Raw genomic sequence first — 17730 nt, forward strand, 5'->3', positions numbered from 1 at the left:
TGAGTGCAAAGTAGGCTGAAATTGAACTTGTTCCGAGCTTTGGGACCTCAAGTGTGCTTTCTGCAAGTCTGAACGCCTGTGTCGGTATTTGGTGTCGACTCAGTCGCCTTGATCCATTCAGCGGACAATCGAGTGAACTGTTGATCTCATGTGCCGAGTGTTGTGTTGGAGCGCGGGATCCTGGGCGCGATTGTCTGCAGTGTATCCCGGATTTCGCGGGATACGAAATTTTAGGGAAGCGCGCCGGACGGGGAGTGCCGAAGTGGGCAGAGCGGATAAACAATGATTCCTCGATTCCCGCGCCGCCTTTTTCGCCACGTACGCTGCGCGCGACTGTTGCGGGATTTGACGGGATCGTCCGGCCCCACGCCTCAGTCACTCGGAAATAGTCTCTTATAAGGTGACCGGACCGAGGCGTCCACACTGTGCGCATCTTCTCTTCCTTCTTCTTTCTCTGCTTCTCCGCCGCACCTTACTCTTCCGCTCTGACGCCGCTGCCCCGTCACCATGGTGAAGGACAAGACGGTAGCGCTAGAGCGCGTGAAGAAGACGAAGGAGGTGGCGAAGGGCAAGAAGCAGCAACGTGGGTCATCGTCGCGCGTGGGGCTGTCGCCGGGCTGGATCCAGGGCGATTGGATCCGGTCTTCGATCCGGAAGGCGGACCTGGACGAGTTGACGGAGTCGGGGTTAATCGCCAAGGGAGCGGCGAGGCTGCCGGAGGGGGAGATGAGTCCTTAACCTCGACCAGGTGAGTGCGTTCTGCTCGCCACCCACGTCGACCGTGGCTTTTCGCTTCCTCTGCATCCTTTCTTTCAGGGGTTTCTGAACTTTTTCGGCGCTCAACTCCACCATTTCTCCCCTAACACAATCACGCATTTAGCCGCTTTCGTGTCGATGTGCGAGAACTTCTTGGGGTGTCGACCGCACTGGGGTCTTTTCAAACACATCTTCACCATTCGTTCCCAATCGATAAAAAAGGCGAAGTCGAGTGACTCAAAAACCCATGTCATCCAGATGTGTGGGGGTTTAGGTATCCAAAAGAGAAAAGGGAGTGCTTTTCCTGCCATGACCCTTCCTGACTCTGTTAGAGGCTGGCAGTCGACTTGGTTCTATTGCCAAGATGCCGTGACTCCAGGTCAGTCGACCGGCCTCCCCCACTTCTTGTTTGACCGAGTCCAGACTCCTGCTCCACTGAAAGTGACTGCTGGCTAGACCATGGAGACGAGGATATTGGTGGATAGGGCTGTTCAGCTTATCAATGATGGCGTTACAGGTCTGGATCTGTTGGAGGTGTTCCTCAGTCGACGCATCCAGCTTCTCCAGGCCCGCGATCACCCGATGTGGCTGTATTCCGGGCCGGATGACACCACTTGGGTCCATCCAAAAGAAGTGCCGTCTGAAACAGTAGCCTTGTGGCTGAGGAGCATCACAGGCAATCAGGACAATCCCAGAGGATCTAGGCGAGTCGTTCCCTTTAGCAGCATAAACCCACCCGAGAAGGTACGCTTTTCGTTCGGACTGCTTCTCATTCATGCTCCGACTGCACTTGATATTGACTGACTCTTGTTCGACCAATTTGTTCTGCAGGTGTTCACTGAGATGCATTCAATGCCCAATGGTGAACTTGCTTTGGAACAGGCCAAGGAGGGGGAGGACAACGCGGAGGATAGTGCCGAGTGGGATTCTCAGGGAGATGATGAGGAGGAGGAGGAGAGCGAGGAATCGGATGAGGAGGAGGAAGTCGACTCGCTGCCACGCTTCGATCGTTGATCCAAACAACAACATGATCCGGTCAGCGGGCGCGGGAAAGGCGTGGGTCCGAGTGCCAATACTCAGAAGCGCACTCGGACATCGACTCCGGAGCCGACAGAGAAGGTGGCCAAGCAGCCTAAAGTTGCCCCCTCCAAGACCCGGAAGACATTGCCGCGAATCAAGATGGACATCCCCATTGCCTCAGGGTGGGTATCTTGTTTGTGTTTCCGTAAGTCGACTGAAGGTTTTCTCGATCTGACTGACCAATTCTTGTGTCCTTCTAGCCCCACCTCTGCTGCCACTGACATGGACGTTGACAAGGCACCAGGAGACGAAGAAGCCACCTCACGAGCTGGTAAGTTCATCCAACCTAGTTCTGTTTAACCGAGTGGGTGGTCGATTGACTGAAAATTTGATACTTTTCTTCTTATGTAGCTCCGCAAGACATCATTGTGCTTCCTGACGACGAAGAAGAAGAAGTGCCTCTACAGGAGAGGAAGAAGAAGAGTGGAGGTTCGAGCAGGAGGAGACTTGAAGTCCAAATCCCTCAGTCGACACCGGCGCCTGAGTCGATAGTTCGGACTAACGTCACATTTGCTAACCCGTTGACGACTGATCGTCTGTCGGGGTCGACTGCACAGACGCCTGCTGCACCGGTGCAACTCCACTCATCCGACCCGTCAACTACTTCGACCCCTCTGGAGCCATCCCTCTTTACTACATATCAAACTCCGGACGACTTGCCGAGTGCCGCTAGGGAAGCTCTTCGCCAGGCGAATCTTGTCATGGAGCAGGTGAAAGTGATGCATGAAGCCAGTCAGATGGCGTACAATGCCAGCAGTACCCTTCAGACCAATGTCCAAGTCAGTAAAATTCCGACTGAACGTTTGAACATTGTTTTATATCTGATCACCCACTGGGTGTTCCTTTGTTTAGAACTCAGGAAATCTTCAATTTTTCACTTTCCGAATCAGTGGGGGCACGTCGAGTGCTCCCACTGGGTGTATTCCCCGATACCACGGTCGGCTGCTGGCAGTCGACTGAGGTCTGATGATATATCTCTCTGTCTTTTTTTTGAACTCTCGCTGAGTATTGATCTGATCCAGTTGGGGCACGTTAAGTGCACCCACTGGGTGTAGTCCCCGAGTCTACTATTGAATATTTGATTCGGCAGTAGTCTTAGAGTAATTCTTCTCCTTCACTGTCGCTTACATGTGTGGACTGACATGTCTGTCTTTCTGTCTACAGAGGTCTTGTGATCTTGGAGCTCGGCTCACCGAATTAAAGAAGAAGCATATCAGTGTTGAACTTGATCTCGAACTTGTGAAGAAGAATCTGAAGACTGCTCAAGAAGAAACGGCCATCATGGGAGGTAATCACTCGGCCATTTTGTCTACTTTGTATCTTCACACTTCGCACTGGTTTTTCTTTCAGTCTCTTTGAACCGAGTGAATTCACACAAACAGATGTGCGTAGTGAAAATCGCCAACTTCAGTCTCGTCTGAAGAGTGTTGTTTCTTTAGAGAGGATGAAGGAAGCTTTGGAGCAGAAGGATTTGGATCTGGCAGCTGCTCAGAAGGAAGCACGCGAGAAGACGAAGCTTGTGGACCAGAAGCTGGCTTCAGTCGGCAAGTTGGAGGACGAGAACGCGAAATTGAAGTCGGCCATCTCGGATGCCAATCGTGAAGTCTAACAACTGAGGAAGGACAAGGAGAACCTGACCGCTGAAGTTTAGGGTCTCAGGACCAAGACGGGCAAGCTAGAGTCTCATTTGGAACAACTTGCGGTGAAGCTTGTCTTGAAGCTTGAAGGTATGACTGTTCAGTTAGCTAACTGTCGTCGACTGAGATTTGCAATACTGTCGACTCATTGTTCATTGTGATGGAACAGAACTCTGTCAGGACTGTGAAGCTGAAATTGGACGGGTCGAGACAGGTCTCGACCCTATCAACTGTCCCATGAAAGATGAAGTTGCGATGAACTTGCTTCGACTGGAATCATGCTTGGACGGTGCAGTCGACTATCTGGCTCGGCTGAAGGCGGTGATGGCCCGAGTGGACGCCGAACTCTGGACTCAAGCGCAAATGTCTCAAGATCTCGAGTCCTTGATGACTCGGCTGAATCAGATCCCAAGCCGAGTGCAAGAGTGGAAGAAATCTTCTGCCCGCTATGGTGCTGATGTCGCCTTGTCTTTGGTCCGAGTGCACTGCAAGGAGGCTAAGGAAGACAAGCTGACGGCTCTCAAAGTGGCAAACACTAAGAAGCACTCCTTCTAGGACTTCATGGAAACTTTCCTCGAGGCAGCCACTCACATCGCCGACAGCATCGATCTCAACAGCTTCTGCGACCCGGCCAGTCCTTCTCCCGCCGAGTGATTAAAAAACATTATGCCATCGCTTTTATTTGCCTCGGAATGCCGAGTGGATTTGTAGCCGTTAAAACTCCTTCGGGCCTGATGCCTGGGCACTTTATTCTGTGGTCAAGAAACTTTGTATTTATCATCTCATATATTGCGTCTGTCCTCAAGTGAAATTCGTTTTTCTCTCGAACTGTTGTCTGTTTGCTTGATGCAGATCGGGCGATCCTCGAGAAGCATTGATCGGCTCATCAGCAAGGCACTCAGCAATGGTCTTCACGTTCCAGTCGGCCGATTGAGTGATCCTTGAGTAGCATTGATCAGCTCATCAGCAAGGCACTCAGCAATGATCTTGACGTTCCGGTGGACCGATGGGTGATCCTTGAGTAGTATTGATCAGCTCATCAGCAAGGCACTCAGCAATGGTCCTGACGTTCCTGTCAATCAATTTGGGTGATCCTTGAGTAGCATTGATCGGCTCATCAGCAAGGCACTCAACAATTGTCTTCACGTTCCAGTCGGCCAATTGAGTGATCCTTGAGTAGCATTGATCAGCTCATCAGCAAGGCACTCAGCAATGGTCTTGACGTTCCAGTCGACCGATCGGGTGATCCTTGAGTAGTATTGATCAGCTCATCAGCAAGGCACTCAGCAATGGTCCTGACGTTCCTGTCAATCGATTGGGTGATCCTTGAGTAGCATTGATCAGCTCATCAGCAAGGCACCCCGCAATGGTCTTGACGTTCCTGTCAACCACCCAGTAAGGTTTTTCAAAACTTAGGCGAGCACTGTGCTGCAGCTAAGCCTCCGAGTGGGAGGATTGCTCCCCACTTGGTAGGATTTTTTCAAACTTAGGCGAGTACGGGACTGCAGCTAAGCCTCCGAGTGGGAGGATTGCTCTCCACTTGGTATGATTTTTTTTCAAACTTAGGCGAGTACGAGACTGCAGCTAAGCCTCCGAGTGGGAGGTTTGCTCTCCACTCGGTAGGATTTTTCAAACTTAGGCGAGTACGAGACTGCAACTAAGCCTCCGAGTGGGAGGTTTGCTCACCACTCGGTAGGATTTTTCAAACTTAGGCGAGTACATGACTGCAGCTAAGCCCCCGAGTGAGAGGCAGACTCATCACTCGGTAGGACTTTTATCACTTAGGCGAGCACTGGGCTGCAGCTAAGCCCCCTGAGTGAGAGGTAGACTCATCACCCGGCAGGATTTTTATCACTTAGGCGAGCACTGGGCTGCAGCTAAGCCCCCGAGTGAGAGGCAGACTCATCACTCGGTAGGACTTTTATCACTTAGGCGAGCACTGGGTTGTAGCTAAGCCCCCCCGAGTGAGAGGCAGACTCATCACTCGGTAGGATTTTTACCACTTAGGCGAGCACTGGGCTGCAGCTAAGCCCCGAGTGAGAGGCAGACTCATCACTTGGTAGGATTTTTGTCACTTAGGCGAGCACTGGGCTGCAGCTAAGCCCCCGAGTGAGAGGCAGACTCATCACTCGGTAGGATTTTTAACACTTAGGCGAGCACTGGGCTGCAGCTAAGCCCCCGAGTGAGAGGCAAACTCATCACTCGGTAGGATTTTTATCACTTAGGCGAGCACTGGGCTGCTGCTAAGCCCCCGAGTGAGAGGCAGACTCATCACTCGGTAGGATTTTTATTACTTAGGCGAGCACTGTGCTGCAGCTAAGCCTCCGAGTGAGAGGCAGACTCATCACTCGGTAGGATTTTTCTTACTTCATCTTAGGCAAAATAGATTCACAGCTAAGGTAATGCGCGCAAAAGAAATAAACAACAATCATTCGGAAGAAGTAAATAATGTCTTTAGCCAAACTAAAAGGTATTTCTTATTACATCTGAACAGTCTAAATATTTAAGAATAGAAAGGGCGGAGCAGATCCGCATTCCAGGCGCGTGGCTCATCTTTATTGTGTTTGACTTGGCGAAAGGGCCTTCCCAAGCAGGAGCGAGCTTGTGAGGTCTCTGCTGATCCACTCGAAGAACCAGGTCTCCTTCTTGAAATGCTCGACCCCTCATGTTTCTAGCATGAAATCGATGCAAGTCTTGCTGATAAATGGTCGACCGGATCAAGGCCATTTCTCTTTCTTCTTCTAGGAGATCGACTGCATCTTGCCGAGCTCGTTCTGCTTCTTCTTCTGAGAAGAGTTTGACTCGAGGCGCATTGTGGAGCAAATCACTGAGGAGTACGGCCTCAGCTCCGTAGACTAAGAAGAATGGAGTCCTTCCAGTCGACCGGTTAGGGGTTGTCCTCAACCCCCACAGTACTAATGGAAGCTCGTCAACCCAAGCTCATGTTACATGTTTTAGGTCACGCATCAACCCAGGTTTCAATCCTTTAAGAATCAATCCATTTGCCCGCTCGGCCTGTCCATTCGATTGAGAAAGAGCAACCGAAGCATAGTCGACTCTCATACCTTGGGAGGAACAAAAGGCTTTGAACTCTTCAGAATCGAAGTTCGAGCCATTATCCGTGATGATGCTGTGCGGGATGCCATATCTGAATATAAGTTCTCTGATGAAACTCACGGTTGTGATTGCTTCAAGGCTTTTGATGGGCTTGGCCTCGATCCATTTGGTGAACTTGTCGACTGCTACCAGCACATGAGTAAATCCACTCCTGCCTGTCCTCAGAGGTCCAACCATGTCCAGTCCCCAGACGGCGAAAGGCCAGACGAGTGGGCTAGTCTTCAGAGCTGATGCAGGTTTGTGGGACATGTTGGAATAAAACTGACAACCTTCACACTTGTCCACTATTTCCTTTGCCATCTTGTTGGCGTGCGGCCAGTAAAACCCGGCTCGGTATGCTTTGGCCACGATGGTCCGAGAGGACGCATGGTGACCATAGGTCCCCGAGTGAATATCGTTGAGGATCATTTCGCCTTCTTCTGGCATGATGCACTTCTGGTAGACCCCAGTTACACGTTCTCTGAACAACTGTGCTTTCATCATAGTAAAGGCTTTAGACCGTCGGACGATCTGTCGAGCCTCCTCTTCATCCTCTGGGAGTTCCTTCCTAAGAATGTATGCAATGTATGGCACTGTCCAGTCGGGAGTGATGACCAAAACCTCCATGACTAAGTCGACTACGGCTGGGATTTCGACTTCAGTCGGATCTGTGGCACTCTTGGGCTGCGGTGACTCTTTGGTGAAAGGATCTTCCTGAACTGAAGGTGAATGAATATGTTCCAGAAACACGTTTCGGGGAATGGCCTCTCTCTTTGAACCTATCTTGGCCAACTCATCTGCAGCTTGATTTTTCAGTCGAGGTATATGTTGGAGCTCCAAACCTTCAAACCTCTTCTCCAGCTTTCTCACTTCATTGCAATAACCAGTCATGGCTGGGCTCCTGACATCCCATTCCTACATCACTTGGTTAACCACCAAATCTGAGTCGCCGTAGACCATAAGACGACGGGCGCCGAGTGAAATGGCCATACGCAACCCGTATAGAAGTGCTTCATATTCGGCTCCGTTATTGGAGGAATCAAAATGAATCTGGAGAACATAACTAAGCCTGTCTCTGCGGGGGGATACCAAAACTACTCCAGTGCCTGAACCATTCAGCATTTTGGAGCCATCAAAGAACATAGTCCAATGCTCCGAGTGAACTTGAGTCGGCAATTGCTGCTCAATCCACTTGGCAAGGAAATCTGCAATTGCTTGGGACTTGATAGCCTTCTTTGCCTTGAACTTGATATCTAATGGAAGGAGTTCAATCGCCCATTTTGCCACTCGACCAGTTGAGTCTCTGTTATTCAGAATTTCAGATAGTGGCGCGTCGCTGACGACTGTAATAGAGTGGTCAGAGAAATAATGCGCAACCTTCTTCATGCTCATGTATATTCCATAGACAAGCTTCTGATAATGTGGGTATCGTTGCTTGGTGGAGTCAAAACTTTAGAGAGATAACAGACTGGGCGTTGAACCTTGTTAGCTTTTCCTTCTTCTTCTCGCTCGACCGTGAGTACTGTGCTGGCAACTTGTCTAGTGGCTGCAATGTAAAGCAGTAAAGACTCTTTGCTGATTGGTGCAACAAGCACCGGCTAGGTGGAAAGCAGGGTTTTGAACTCTGCAAACGCTGCATCAGCTTCATCAGTCCACTCGAACTTATTAGACTTCTTCATCAGTCGGTAAAGAGGCAAGGCCTTTTCATCAAGACGAGAAATGAATCGACTCAGGGCGGCCAGACAACCAGTCAACTTCTGAACGTCATGCACTCGCACAGGCGTTTATTTCGGAGGATTGTATCAACCTTTTCTGGATTGGCGTCGATCCCTCATTCAGAAACGAGAAAACCGAGTAACTTTCCTCCTGGAACTCCGAATGTGCACTTTGACGGATTAAGCTTGATATCGTACCTCCTCAGGTTGGCAAAGGTTTCTGCAAGGTCGGTCAATAGGTCAGAACCTTTGTGAAACTTGACCAAATGTCATCCATGTAAGCTTCCACATTCCGACTGATTTGAGTAAGCAGGAACTTCTGAATCATTCTCATGAATGTGGCTCCAGCATTTTTCAGACCAAAAGGCATGGTGACATAGCAAAAGCACCCAAATGGGGTGATGAAGGCTGTTTTTATTTCATCGGGACCATACAGTCGGATCTGATGGTATCCGAAATACGCGTCAAGGAAAGACAAGCGCTCACACCCCGCAGTCGAGTCAACAATCTGATCAATGCGAGGGAGAGGGAAGTGATCTTTCGGGAAGGCCCGATTGATATGCTTGAAATCAATGCACATACGAAGTGAATCATCCTTCTTTGGAACCATGACTACATTGGCTAACCACTTGGAGTGGTAGATTTCACGGATGAACACTGCTGTCAATAGTCGAGCCACTTCTTCGCCAATTGCTTTCCTCTTATGCACGGCGGACCGCCGAAGGTGCTCTTTGACGGGCTTTACTTTGGGGTCGACACGCAAACGATGCTCGGCCAGTCCCCTGGGTACACCTGGCATGTCAGAAGGTTTCCATGCAAAGATGTCCCAGTTCTCACGGAGGAACTAAACGAGCGCTTCTTCCTATTTGATGTCGAGCGTCGTTGATATATGAGTCGGTGCAGCATTGGGATCCGTCGGGTGAATATGAACTAGCTTCGTCTCACCAGTCGACTCGAATGCAGAATCTGTGGCAGGCTTCTTGGCTCGAAGCAAATCACTCAGATCTGCATTCTTCTGATATTCTTGGAACTCGACTGTTGCCATTTGTGCGTCGGTGATTTTGGAACCTTTCTGGAAATATTCCTCAGCCTTCTGCCGATTGCCAGTAACTGCGATCACACCTTTGGGGAAAGGCATCTTTAGTTTGAGGTACACATAACATGGTCGAGCCATAAAACGTGCATAGGCTGGCCTACCCAGGATGGCATGATAAGCACTCTGGAAATCCACAACCTCAAATGTCAACTTCTCCTTTCGGTAATGCTTGGAGTCACCGAAAACCACATCAAGGGCGATCTGGCCGAGTGACTCGGCTTTCTTTCCAGGGATTATGCCATGAAAACTCATATTGCTCTCGCTAAGCTTGGACATCGGAATGCCCATTCCCTTCAAGGTCTCAGCGTAGAGGATGTTCAGACCAATGCCACCGTCCATCAGTACTTTTGTCAATCGAGTGCCTCCAACCATGGGGTCGACCACCAGTGCTTGCCTCCCAGGGGTGGCCACACAAGCAGGATGGTCAGACTGGTCAAACGTAATGGTTGTCTGAGACCATGTCAAGTAGGTGGTCATCGCCGTAGGAGCGACCATATTCACCTCCCTGTTGATGACCTTCAATTGACTCTTGCTTTCAATGTCAGCAAATATCATCAGAGTGGAATTGACTTTGGGATAACCATTGTCCTCCTCTTCATCTTCACCTTGGTCCGACTCCTTCTCCTTCTCATTGGGTTGTTTCTCTCGGAACTGCTGGATTAGGAGTCGACACTGCCGTGTGGTATGCTTCGGGTAAATCAGATTACCTTCCTCATCCTTCTTCGTGTGGATGTGGCACGGCAAATCCAACACATCATTCCCTTCTTGATCCGTCACATTCTTAGGGGGCCAGGGCCCCTTAGGTTTTCCCTTAAACTTTCCTTGATTCACTGCCGCAATCTCTCTAGGTGCCGCTGGCTCGGCCTTACGCTTCTGTTTCCCACTGGAGTTACCTCCACCGGCCTCTTGGCCGACTGGTTTGCTCTTCCTGCTACAGAGTCAATCCTCTTCTTCCCCGTTAGTGTACCGGGTGGCTATCTCCCTCATTCGAGTCAGAGTCATATCCCCAGTTCGACCGAATTTCAAGACCAACTCTCTGTATTTGACGCCTTCCTTGAAAGCACATACAAATTGATGCTCTGAAACATTCTCGACGATGTGATGCAAAGTGGACCATCTCTGGATGAACTCCCTCAAAGTCTCATTCGGCTTCTGCACACAATGCTGCAACTCGGGTAATCCTGCTGGTCGCTTGCACGTGCCCTCAAAAGTTCTCACAAACACTCAAGATAGCTCTTCCCAACTGTGAATACTGCCTGGAGTCAACTGAGTCAGCCACGCTCGGGCCGACCCTTCCAACATATATAAGAGGGAGATGCTTCATCGCTATCTCGTCATTACCACCTCCAATCTGCACAGCCACTCGGTAATCTTCAAGCCAAGTTTCAGGCTTGGATTCACCGGTGAACTTACTGACCCCGGACGCCAACCTAAAGTTCGGAGGTATCACTGCTGCCCTGATGGCTCTACTAAAACACTCGGGACCATAAACATGCACTCGGCTGCCACTTGGACGATCTCTGCCAGGGTCTCCTCTGTGTGCTCTGTTCGGTCGACCAGGCCTTGAACAAGGATAGACCTCGCGTCGAAGCCCGGTTCCCTTGGGTCGACTGAAATCCTGCGCTCACCACTGTGACGGCGCCTGTCATCGTTCCGCCGAGGCACATACGACGCACTCCTCGGAGGAGGCGTGGGTCCCCGATAATGATTGTCACGGTTGAGTGGATGATCATACTGCCCACGGCCTTCACGCCGCGGAGGCGATCTTGGGTTGTGAGCCGACTAAACCGTGTCCGCTGCAACAGATCTGCTGTGAATCCTATTCCGCGACTGAGATACTACTATATTCTGCTCGCCTGCTGCCCTGAGCAGGGCCTGGATCTGCATCAGCCCTCTGCCAGCCTCTGACTGGGAAGGCTATCGACTCTGCTATTCGGGTCACAGCTGTGAGATTCTGAATCAGAGTGCGGTATACCTTAGGTGGAGGCGGCAAAAGCTGTCATCGACTGGACTCATGGATCCGCTCCTGGGCGCGCTCATCGAGAGCACGCTGAAGGTTATCCAGTCAAGTGCGCTCAGCCAAGTTAGCTAGGCGCACCTCCTCCAAGGCCCGAGCCTCGAGGGTTTCTCCAACGATGGGCATATGGAGTGCATCCATGTTGCAGCGACGAAGTTCTTCCCTCTGCTGCGAAGAGAGGGGCTCGGGTCGGTATTCCTCATGGACGTGCGACGGATTGCTGCCTCCGTCCCCGTCACCCTTGTGGCGGAACCCGGGCAGGCTGTGAGGACCATCGACCATCAGGACTTTGGCTGCAGGATCGCTGCTATCGCACTCGGATGCAGTCTCCCGTGGAGCCGGTCGACAGATCGAACAGGCCATGGAGGGTTTCGTTGGGCTCGATTGCTGCGACTTGATGGGTGGTCGAACGCCGAGTGTTGGGCCGTCCAATACTGTTTTTCATGGTGTAGTACCAGGAAAGTCGGAGTATCCAGTGGGCAAGATTGCTTTGGAAGTTGTGTTTGGAGATGAGCATGATTCCCGGTCTGAGACATTGACTTTCGAGGTGGTGAGAATCCAGAGCCCGTATCACGCACTGTTTGGGCGACTGGCTTATGCAAAATTCATGGCGAGGCCATGTTATATTTACTTGCAGCTCAAGATGCCGGGTCACAAAGGAACCATCACAGTTCATGGAAGTCGGAAAATCGCTTTGGATTGCGAAGAGAGTGATGCGGCTTACGCTGAGTCGGTTTGTGCTACAGAGGAGTTAAAATTTTACAAGGAAAATGTTGATCCGGCAGATATGACCCCTCTGAAGAAGCCCACCACTGAGCACGACCCAACCCTGCACTTCAAACCGGTGGATGAGATGAAGCTTGTTGACTTTGTACCTGGCGATTCGTCCAAACAGTTCAGCATCAGCACCAATTTGGATCCAAAATAGGAAAGCGCGCTCATCGAGTTCATCCAGGAGAACCAGGACATCTTTGCATGGAAGCCTTCTGACATGCCAGGTGTACCGAGGGAACTCGCTGAGCACACCCTTAACATTGATCCGAAGTTTAAACCGGTCAAGAAATTCCTTCGTCGCTTTAATGAAGAGAGACGCAAGGCAATTGGGGAGGAGGTGGCCCGGCTGTTGGCGGCTGGGTTTATCGTTGAAGTTTTTCATCCTGAATGGTTGGCTAATCCGGTGCTGGTTCTTAAGAAAAACGGGACTTGGCGCATGTGTGTGGATTACACGGACTTAAATAAAGCTTGCCCAGCGGATCCTTTTGCTCTCCCGCGTATTGATCAAATCATTGATGCAACGGCGGGTTGTGAGCACCTGAGTTTTTTGGATGCTTACTCAGGGTACCATCAGATCAAAATGGCAGTTAAGGACCAGGAGAAAACAGCCTTCATCGCTCCCTTTGGAGCCTTCTGCTATGTTTCTATGCCCTTTGGGCTCAAGAGTGCTCAAGCAACCTATCAGCGTTGTGTGCAAAATTGTCTTCACACGCAGATTGAGCTAACGTTCATGCCTATGTGGATGACATTGTGGTGAAATCCAGGAAAAAGGAGACATTGATAGCTGATCTCAAGGAGACGTTTGACAACCTCCGGGTTTACAAAATGATGCTTAATCCGGATAAGTGTGTCTTTGGTGTTCCGGCAGGCAAGCTGCTCGGTTTTCTGGTGTCTAACAGGGGCATTGAGACTAATCCGGAAAAAATCAAGGCAATCACATCCTTGGCCAAACCGACATGTATCAATGATGTTCAGCGTCTCGCAGGCCGGATCGCAGCTCTCAGCCGGTTCAGCAGTCGTTTGGGTGAGAAGGCCATTCCCTTGTATCAGATGCTGAAGAAAATGGATAATTTCGTCTGGAGTGATGCAGCCAATGCGGCCTTTGAGGAGTTAAAGCGGCAATTGGTTGAACCGCCAGTTCTGGCAGCCCCAGTCGATCATGAGCCTTTACTATTATATGTGGCTGCTAATGCCCGAGCAGTCAGTGTGGCTATCATTGTAGAGCGTAAAGAGGCTGGGAAGGAATATCCGGTTCAACGTCCAGTATATTACATCAGTGAAGTCCTGATCGAGTCAAAGCAACGCTATCCACATTGGCAAAAGTTGGTGTATGGGGTTTTTATGGCCAGTCGGAAACTCAAGCAATATTTTCAAGGTCACCCCATCACAGTGGTTAGTTTGGCTCCCTTGGGTGATATCATCCAAAACAGAGAAGCAACTGGCCGGGTTGCAAAGTGGGCAATTGAGCTTGGTCCACATGGTTTGAAGTATGTGCCTCGCACAGCCATTAAGTCGCAGGCTCTTGTGGACTTTATCAATGACTGGACTGAGTTACAAGCACCAGAAGAGAAACCGGATAATACGTACTGGACCATTCATTTCGATGGATCAAGGCAGTTGGAAGGCTCGGGGGCTGGAGTTGTCCTTACTTCCCCCCGAGGTGATAAAATTTGCTACGTCCTCCGCTTGATGTTTCCTTGTACTAACAATGCAGCTGAATATGAAGCCCTACTTCACGGTCTCCGCGTGGCTAAGGAGATGAACTTAACTCGAGTTCGTTGCTTTGGCGATTCTGATCTGGTGGCTCAGCAAGTTTCTGGTACTTGGGATTCTAAGGATCCACTCATGGCGGCTTACAGGCGTGAGGTAGATATGGTGGCGGGTCACTTCAAAGGTTACCAGGTTGAGCATATTGATCGGCGCAAAAACGAAGCAGCAGACGCTTTGAGCCGACTTGGATCTCAGCGTAAACCGGTACCTCCTAACACCTTTCTGGATATATTGCATAACCCATCTGTTAAATTGCCTACAGAAGCGGATCTGGCTGCTCTTGATCCGGAGGCGCAGCTGGTGGCTGCTTTACATGTTGTGTCGGATTGGACGATTCCATATCTGGCATATATGAACCGGGGTGAGCTACCAAATGATCAAGTCCTGGCCTGACCGATAGTCCGGCGTTCTAAATCCATGGTTATTCACAATGGCGAGTTACACCGCTGTAGTGTTTCAGGCGTATTTCAGCGTTGTGTTTCTCCGGAAGAAGGCCAAGCGATCCTCCGGGAAATTCATGAAGGGGATTGTGGTCATCATGCCGGTTCAAAGTCCCTGGTTTCAAAAGCTTTTCGTCATGGGTTTTACTGGCTGACAGCCCATGCTGATGCGGAGGATCTGGTAAAGCGATGTGATGCTTGTCAAAAATTTTCCCGCAGAGCTCATGTTCCGGCTCAGGAGCTATGGATGATTCCAATCAGTTGGCCTTTTGCTACTTGGGGGCTTGATATGGTGGGGCCTTTTAAGCGTTCCCGAGACAAGAAAACCCACCTGTTAGTGGCAGTTGATAAATTCACCAAGTGGGTTGAAGCGGAGCCTGTTAGCAATTGTGATGCAGCGATGGCGGTTCAATTTCTCAAAAAGATTATTTTCTGCTTTGGTTATCCACACAGCATTATCACAGATAATGGTACTAACCTATCCAAAGGTGAGATGGAGGATTTCTGTCAAAGAGAGCATATTCGGCTTGATCTAGCATCTGTCGCGCACCCTCAATCCAACGGTCAAGCAGAGCGAGCTAATCAAGAAATCTTAAAGGGTCTTAAACCCCGGCTCATGATTCCATTGAAACGGACGCCGGGTTGTTGGGTGGAAGAATTACCTTCTGTGTTGTGGAGTATCAACACCACCCCCAATCGATCAACAGGATATACGCCTTTCTTCATGGTCTACGGAGCAGAGGCGGTTCTCCCAAGTGATATACATCATGATTCCCCCCGGGTTGCTAATTATGTCGAAGCGGACAATGAGCAAGCTCGCCAAGAGGCACCGGATTTACTAGATGAGAAGCGGGATATGGCTTTGGCATGCTCGGCGGTTTATCAGCAAGACCAGCGGCGCTATCACAACCGTCGGGTTAGGACAAGAGCCTTTCAAGAAGGTGACTTGGTGCTCCGGCTTATCCAGGATCAGACCGGTATACACAAGTTATCCCCGCCTTGGGAAGGACCCTTTGTGGTCAGTAAGAATCTGCACAACGGATCATACTACCTCATTGACGTTCGAGATGACTCACGCAAATCTGAGGAGGAGACCCGGCGGCCCTGGAACATAGCTCTCCTCCGGCCTTACTACACTTGAGCCATAGGCTCTCTTTTATGTACATATTTTGACGATGTATATATTATCATCAATAAACAAATCAGCATCCTTGCTTCAAAGCGGGGCCTCTGCTGTTTTTTCTCAAATATTCTTTGAGTTACTTGGGGGCTTCAGCTGACCAAGCGAAGTATTATCCCTTGAACCGGCTATCACGCCACAGAGATTGGGAGCTTCACACCCAAAGGGCCAAAGAGAGTTTCGATGCTATGCACAACTCAAACATAGGCACCTAATGAGCACCGCTCATCACGTTACTTGGGGGCTCCTTGGTCCAATACCAAGAAGTCTGAATGGATCCTTGTAGCTGGGTATCGACCCACGGCTTGGAAGCCTGGTATATTTACCTAAAACCCCAGGTTAACCTGCCTTCATCAAGTAACACACTCCTATCCAGGTCATCCTGGCACGGCCCTCCGAACGTTTGACAGTTACTCTCCTTGAGACCCTGAACTTGTCAAAGTTAAAACGGTGATTGGCTAGTTGGAGGTCTATCTTAAAAGGCTTTGTTAAATGGTTCAACTCAGTGGCCTGGCAGCCCACAAAAAGCCTCGCATTTGGGCCTGGCAGCCCCCAAAAAGCCTCGACTACACGGTTTTCATTTGAACTTTGGCTGAATTTTAAACCGATTTTTTTGGCTTGTTCAACCGTCTTCTAAGACCGGCATTTCTTAAACCGGCTTGGTTTGCAACTTTACGTTGACAGACCTTTATTTTAAACCGGAGTTTTCTTAACCCGGCTTGGCATTGATTTCCTGTCAACAGCCCGGATCGTCTGGCGTGAATCATCACCCGGCATGACTTAATCTACGACATCAGAAAATGATGGCGATACAAATACTTCAGATTTGGGTTTTTCACCCTTATCGCAATTCAAGTTGGCTCGCCAACTAGCCAGGGATCTTGTACTACCGGTATGTATAAATTCATATTATTATGATTTGATTATCAATCCGGCATATTTTGGGCATTATGACCCGTCCGGCGGTAAACCGCCAGGACCCTTTGTCTTTTTATGCATACAGGAAATGCATATTGTGATACTTGGAACAAAAATTGATATTGATATGGCTTATCAACGCAAAATATCTCTTGCATGATGGCAGCAGATCAGCATAAGTTTCTTGCTATCCTATTACACGGCACTCCAAGGCCCAAAATATGGAAATATTCATTGATCGTTCCTGATATACCAACCGCCTGGACAGATTAAGCTTCATCACCGGGTTGACGTGAGGTAGATGGATCATCTGGCGTCGGTTCAACCTCTTCTTCATCCACTGACTGGAAGTCATTGGTGGTCCAGTCAATCTGGGTTAAGCCCTGAAAGACAGCCTCTTCACTTATAAGCTCAGCCGGATCAACGTCAGGAGCGTAAGTATGCTTACGGATTGGTGGAATGAGGTTCTGCACTTCAGGGATCACAGCTTCAACCCGTTTGTTGTCTGCATCATAGAACGATCGGTGAACCGTCAGGTTCGCCTCTTCGGCTAGTTGACTCGCCAAAGGACGCATCTCCCTTGTTACCCGTTTCAGGGCGTCATTGTCAAATTCTTCGCCATTTTCTTGGGCACTGGGGAAGCCTTTGGATATATCAGCCGGGTCAAGGTCAGCTATCCATGCCTTGGCTCGAGTCAGCGCCAGCAAAGCGCCGGCCCGAGCAGCGGATCGCTTCAGCTCTTCTATTTGCGCTGGTGCCATTGAAAGACGATCCAACGTATCTTTGATATGTGTTGGTGCCGCATTATCATATGAAGTTGCACATATAACCCGTTGAGCGCCGGTATACAGCTGCTCAATCAGTGTATATGCCGCTTTAAGCCTCTTCCGCATGTCAGAACCCAGGTGAGCGATGCAATTTCCTATATCAAGAAATACATGTTAAACCGATGAAATTTCAAAGGGATACAACTTTTGGCAACCACTACTTACCAAATATGGCAGAGGTCATGGCATTGATTTGGCGCTTCAGTCTAGATAATTCTTCTGCCACCGGTTTAAGAGCCGATTCAGCAGTCTCCGACCGCTTCACCAGTCCGGCCTTCTCGCTGTCCCAGTTGGCCTGCTCAGATTTAAAATATTCTTTAAGTTGCTCCATGGTGGTCAAAGCGGTTCTCAGCTCATCCTTGGCCTTGGTGGTTTCTGCTTGTTGGGTCTCAAGGTTTGCTCGAAGATCAGCAATTTGTGAGGT

Source organism: Triticum aestivum, chromosome 2B, assembly GCF_018294505.1.
Source record: "Triticum aestivum cultivar Chinese Spring chromosome 2B, IWGSC CS RefSeq v2.1, whole genome shotgun sequence".
NCBI classification, from domain to species: domain Eukaryota; kingdom Viridiplantae; phylum Streptophyta; class Magnoliopsida; order Poales; family Poaceae; genus Triticum; species Triticum aestivum.